Here is a 7,374-nt window from a genome sequence, read left to right as displayed (position 1 = left end):
AATATTAAAGATATAATTTACTCTAATGTGTCTGTTGAAATTTAGTTCCGTAATCCTTTCCTGTTCTACTTTCTACATAGGTCATGTCATTCACACAGAAAGATGATTGTAGATTTTGTTTTTTTAAGTTTTTTTCCTTTCAAAGTTTTTGTTTGATGAAAAAATTTAATATATGTTAATTATTAAACTAATATTTCAGTAAGTAATTTAAATTAAACATCCAAATAGATATTGTCTTGACATGACTTTTGACAGATGTTCACTGCTGAACCATAGAATCATATGATATGCGGAAACATATTTTAAAATAAAACAAATGTCTTATTCATTCCATGAATATAATATCTACCGGTATTTAATAAATCTGTGGGGAAATGCACTGAAATAATTCCTCCTACCTGTTATTGACTTTTTCATATTCTTTTATCCATAATTGACAATGTTCGAATCCCAACATTCCAATATAGCATCCTTCCATGTATATTCAATTAGTATGCATTTCCTCCGTTCATGTAATTTATCATTGTTAACCTCCTGAGCCCTCCATCTTATACATATTCATACATTACACAGAAACAATAAGTTATGTTGCACTCTTCCACCACTGTGACTTTATTAATAACCCAAATTTTAATTACATAAAATGATAAACTGATGTAAATCTCATTAAATGGTTAGGTAATCATAGCCTAATTAATATTTGATATACAATTATGAATATTTGATTTTTTGCCCCAATAATATTTTAATTAATATTAATTAATAAGTCCAATTAATTTTCCCATTAATGATGTAAATGATTACATAATTTTAAAGCAACCTATACCTTGTGGTCTGAAACCGCAATACAGAAACAAACAAAATATGGATTTATTCATTAAAAAAGGAAGGTGGAGTGGTAGAGGTGGTTAAAATTCGTAGAAAAATTTTCAATGAGTTAATTGTCCGGCGTCTTGAAAGAAAGTAGCGAACCCACGCTATCTCTAAAGAGACGCACCTTCAGATTCCCGCGACATGATTCTATTGGTTCTATCCATCCGCACTCACATAGCTTACCATATAAGAAGATGCTATAGAAATTAAGCTCGAGTGTATCGCAAGAGCGATAACTCCAGCATTTGAGAAAGAAATACATTATCAATATACATAAAGTATTTTAAGGAACCTTAAAATTCTTTTATCCATAATTGACAATGTTCGAATCCCAACATTCCAATATAGCATCCTTCCATGTATATTCAATTAGTATGCATTTCCTCCGTTCATGTAATTTACCATTGTTAACCTCCTGAGCCCTCCATCTTATACATATTCATACATGACACAGAAACAATAAGTTATGTTGCACTCTGCCACCACTGTGACTTTATTAATAACCCAAATTTTAATTACATAAAATGATAAACTGATGTAAATCTCATTAAATGGTTAGGTAATCATAACCTAATTAAAATTTGATATACAATTATGAATATTTGATTTTTTACCCCAATAATATTTTAATTAATATTAATTAATAAGTCCAATTAATTTTCCCATTAATGATGTAAAGGATTACATAATTTTAAAGCAACCTATACCTTGTGGTCTGAAACCGCCATGCACTTGATTTAACTCCATAAATCAAGTTCAGACCCCAAGGAGAAAGGGAAAACCCACACCAGTAAAAAATTTAAGTAAGTGGCAAGTGCAGATACACCTAATAAGGCCAACCTTTTCAGAGAAATACATATGCTCTGAAAACCTTAGCCTTATTTAAAAAATTACAAGTTTAACAATGATAGGTGAGGATACACATATGCCTCATCTATTACCTACATGCATGCAGAAAAATTATGTATATTTACATGTAACAGATGTTAAAATAAAAGCAGCTAAACACTTTAAACGGTAGGAATAAACATATGTCCCACCTAAATATTATCAGGAAATATACATATGTTCCTGAACAATTTGATTTTGCATTAATTACATCAATGAGTTTAAAATAGTAACCGTCACGATCGATTGAACTTAGCGGGAATAAACATATGTCCTGCTTAGTTGCAATGTTATCAGGAAATATACATATGTTCCTGAAACACACTTATTTAAATGTCCATCTATCAATCACTAATGTCACGCTGAAGTTCTTTAATTTGTTGCTCGCTCGGTAGACCATATCTGATAGGCATTAACAAATAGCCTATTGATATTCTAATAATAGTTAATTGGCCTGATGTAACTCTTGAATGCATCCGACTTCCATCGACCTAAGAGTCTAATTTTACTGTCACTCATGCCAACATCTGCACAATGTGATGCTATGCCTATCCGGAACGAATGACTAGTTATTTTATTTATGTCCATATTTGCAAACGATAAACAGTTTTTTTAAGATTGTGGAGAATTTACACCTATTTACTGGAATATCTGGAATATAGGAAAACAGTGGCCCTTTTTGTGTCCCTCTTAAAGTAATATAACTTTGGAGGCATTGAACTGGGCAATAGTTTTTGTTGCTTGCTGAGTTAATTGTCAGAAAGAAAGGTTTACCCATGTGATGTTTGTAAGTTATAAATTTGATGATAATCTTGTCTTGTTCTATCTCAATCTGGTTATTATGGAGTAAATTCTTATTGATCACTTTCTGGGAAGATGTTATTTCTCCGATCCTCAAAAATCCATAAAATGCCAACAAAAACATTGCTTTAAACATGGCAGATTCAAATGCATTGGAAACTGTTACTGGTAACACATCGCATATTTGATGTAGAATCTTTTTGGTAATAGGTGTCCTAACATCCTGTGTAGGTTTAAGTTTGCAAGGTTGATAAAAGTAATTTTTGTATTAAAAAGATGAACATGGATCCCCGAAGTTGTTAAGCTTATGAATGTAACTAATTGCCGAAAGATAAGATGTAATGGTCGATGCAGCATAGTCCCTCGAAAAAGGGTATGCGACGTAATATACTAAAATATGTTGTCTAACTGGAAGCTCCACGGGAAAGTCATATTTCTGTGCAAAAGTTTGAAATATCATCCATGCATGGGAGTACGAGGCGGTTGAGGAATTAGTGAGGCTGGAATCCAGGAGCATCTGTATTTGCCATGTTAATTCGGAAAATTTGGAAGTGGAGGCACTTTGACTGGATTTCTGTCCGCCCATGGTGCCAGTTGTAAGAACTGATTTACCTTGGAACGAGAAAGACAATCACATAGTAAATTTTCTTTTGAAGTCAAATGCTTTGCTTTGAAATAAATGTTATATTTTAAGCATGTCAATACAAGTTTTCTCAAAAGAAACATGATATGCTTATCTTTAGATGTTTGCTTATTAATGACATGTACCAGTGCTTGGTTGTCGGTGTTGAACATAATGCATTTGTTACTCATAAATTTAGACCAGATTTGTACTGCCAGGACTATAGGGTACAATTCTAAGACTGCTATGTTTTGGTACTGCCAACTACTATTCCATTCTCCTTTAAACCACTGACTACCAAACACTCCAGCATATCCAACAACACCTGATGCATCAGTATATAACTTTAATTCACTTGAACTTATCCATCTATCAGGGAGAAACATTGAAGAACCATTGAAATTGGAAAGAAAATCTAACCAAACATTCAGATCCTCCTTAACTTCCCTTGTCATCCGAATTGTTCTTTAAACTTTTGAGGTGTATAGTGTTAACCCATTACACTTCCGATTAAATAGGAGAGAAAAATAGTTTTGATTTACTCTAATGTGTCTGATGTGATATAGTTCCTCAATCCTTTCTTGTTTTAAATTCTACATAGGTCACGTGATTCATACAGAAAGATGATTGTAGATGTTGTTTTTTTGTAAGTCTTATTCCTTTCGAAGTTTTTGTTTGATAAACGAATTTAATATACGTTAATTAATAAACTAATATTTCAGTAAGAATTTTAAATCAAAAAACCACATAGATATTTCCTTGACATATCATATGACAGATATTCACTGCTGAACCATAGAATCAAATAACTTGCCGAAACATTTTTTAAAAATAAAAACAAAAATCCTATTTATTCCATGAATAAAATATCTACCGGTATTTAATAAATCTGTGTGTACCTATATCATAACTAAGTTCATTTATACGTAGGTTGAGATACAATTCATCATTTTTCAAAAATGTACAACTTAAGATATTTTTGAAATAAAAAATGATTTGTTTGCCTTGTAAAGTAATTTCAAAATTATTTGTATCTTTGGAATTCCATTTATACCGCCAACATGTAAAGAGGTAAAAATCTTTAGATAAAATTTCTAAATGCAATTCATGTAACTTTTTCTGTATTTTAGTAATTTCACACTGGATATGCATGTGTAACAAGATTATGGATAAGAAAGGATTTAAGTATCCCTGACTTTTTTTTTCAAATTCTACTTATACAATGAATAAAATAGAAACAACATAAAAACCCTTTCCTCGTTATCACTGCAAAAGGATAATTGAAAAATGAGTTCGTACTAAAATATTATAATGAATTATAATTATGTTATAGAGAAAAAAAGAGAGAAAAATAAAGTTTTAATTAAGTCTAATGTGTCTGTTGTGATTTTTCCCGTAACTCCTTTTTAGGTCAACACAATATCACTGCTTTCCTGTTTTAAGTTATACATATGTCAGGCGATTCATTCAGATAGATGATTTCAGATTTTGTTTTTGCAATTCATACTCCTTTCAAAGTTTTTGATTGATGAAATACTTTGTTATAAGTTAATTATTAAATCGATATTTCAATATTTTTTTTTTCTAATTTAACAACAAAATAGATATTCCATCACATAAGATTAAATTTTGATTGATGAACACAAACAACTGTTCAATGCTGAACTATATAATCAAATAATATGCGGATATATATTACAAATGAAAACAAAAAAGAAAATGTAAATTAACATTTTGGTTCATGAAAAAGAACACTGAAAGAAGTTTAAGTTAAACTTTGCTTGAATATATATTAAAGACCAATTTTCGAAATGTCCAAAGTTTGTAAAAGAGAACTAAAATGTTTATTTTTCTGGAATTTTACAATTCGGTTAAAAGAAATATGAATTATTTACATGCATCTTTCAATCCAAACCCCTCCACGGAACAAAGATACACAGACGACAAAGATATATATTTTTTTTTAATTGAATGTCATAAAAACTATTTTTACTGTGTTTTTTCTTCAGTATAAAATCTAAAATGATAATCCTTTTTTTCATTGCAAAATCTAAGTCTGCTCATTTTTCTTTAAAAAAAAAACCCACATGAATCATCTATACTGAAAGGAAAAAGAAATGCATATTTTACTTTTAAATTAAATTAAAACTATCATTTCGAAAATGTTTTCCAGTATTGTTATTAGATATTTTAATTCATCTTTAATTTACAAGTTACCGAAATCTTTTGTGACTTTGACTGATAAATCCTGAGTTATTGGAATTGAAATGTTGATACCCCCAAAATTAAAATAAAAATGCTCATAAATTCCCTTGCACATTGGTAAAAGCCTTGATTTTCTTGTGCATTGAGTTCACCCGAGCATTTATCTTTCTCATTTGATTATTACTCAACGCTTCCGACAATAGTCTTAATGGTTGATGGTATCTGTATTATTCCAAAGCTAACAAATCCCTCCGCCAAATGAGTGCCACGAATTTTCATTTTAGGATAGAATTTACAGAATCCAGCTGGTCTGGTACACATGAATGTTTGTGAGAAAGTCTCGACAAACACTGGCCACATTTTCCCAGTGTGAACATGCTAGGAAGATTACGCACACGACACGTACGTGCGCGCGTGAGAGCAAAATCGACGTAAAAGTTGCCAAGCTCGAAGACCAAATTAGCGCAAATAATTTCTGTCAATTTTAGGGTGAAAATATTAGTATCATAGTTTGATGTATAAATATTGGTTTTAGTGATACAGTGCAGGGAACTAATTTTGTTACATAAACCAGCATCAGGATCAGCATAAGTAGGATCAGGATAGAACTAGCATCAGCATCAGCATTTAAAAAAACAGCATTACTTGGATCAGCATCAGCAAGCAAAGGATAGAACTAGCATTGACCAAAGTGAAAACAGATAAAGGAAAGTCATTTAATACAAATTACAAATAAAAATTACCCCAAAAATTATTTTTAATGGCTTAAAATAGCGATGCTGTTTTTGAATTATCCACTTCCGGCAGGATAATCCTACGTCCGGTAGCATTACTAGCATTGACCTAGTTTCAAACCAGCATCAGGATAAGGATCAAACCAGGATCAGGATAAGGATTACTAGCATCAAAATCAGCAAGCAAAGGAAGCATCAAAATCAGCAAGCATAGAAAGCACCAAAATCAGCATTGATGCTGTAACAAAATTATTTCCCTGCACTGTATTAACTTGACAATAACCGAGGTGACATGATGAAAAGCCCTGTCTTGATGTGGCGTTGTTACGCGTCAACGTCACCGCCATGGTTGGTTGGAAACCTTTTAATTTACTCTCTGACAACTGAAAAACCCCTTTTTGTTGAAAAGTTTGAAACAAACTGCACAGCAACATCTTGTTGCCTTTTTATTCACTTACGCAATTCAATTACTGGAACCAGTGTAACTTCCGTCGGTCATACCATGATTGCACAAAATTTATACTGATTGCAAATGCGTAAAAGATGTGGATAACTCCATTGCATCGATTAGCACTACAAAATGTGATCATGAAATTGTCATCATCATCATGCACGTGTTTTTGGCTTTTTATCATTTCACCTACGTGATGCCATACATTGCATGGTTGAGTAGTTTTGACCAGCAATTTTAGTGCAAAGTAACAAAAATACATGTATGACCAATTTTCATAATTTTCGGCCACATAGTCATTGATTTTTCGAATATCATGTTCTTATGCGTTTCTTTTTCCTTTCAGAATATTTATCAACATTGAGGTTTTGTGTTTAAAAAAACTAATGTTGCTATTTATTCAATTTATTTCCAAGCTATCAGAAAACAAATGTAACACCGTAAAAATGTACTTGTTTCTACACCAAAATACACTAGCAAAGACATCCTTTTGCACCATTGCGTTTAGAACATCTTGAGGCTAACTGAAAGATAAGTTCTAACCCAAAGTATTACACTGATTTCTAGTAATTTTTGTTATATTTTAGAAGGGTGCATGCGGGAGGGCGACTTACAAACTTGCCATGAAGATATGTTATAAACAAATCTTTTTACATGATAATGAAACTGAGATTTTCTTCTTCCTTGTCTAAATTCTTACTTTGTGAATGGAGATTGTTGAATCAATACAGTAAAATGTAAAAAAAAAAAAATAAATATAAAATTGTTGAAAAATATTTCCTTGTTTTGCTTACACAATT

The sequence above is a fragment of the Saccostrea cucullata genome, unplaced genomic scaffold (genome assembly GCF_032062105.1).
Source record: "Saccostrea cucullata isolate Sc308-1 unplaced genomic scaffold, CSIRO_AGI_Scuc_v1 ctg2329, whole genome shotgun sequence".
Taxonomy (NCBI): domain Eukaryota; kingdom Metazoa; phylum Mollusca; class Bivalvia; order Ostreida; family Ostreidae; genus Saccostrea; species Saccostrea cuccullata.
The sequence above is the reverse complement of the archived record's forward strand: the minus strand, read 5'-3'. Positions refer to the sequence as shown.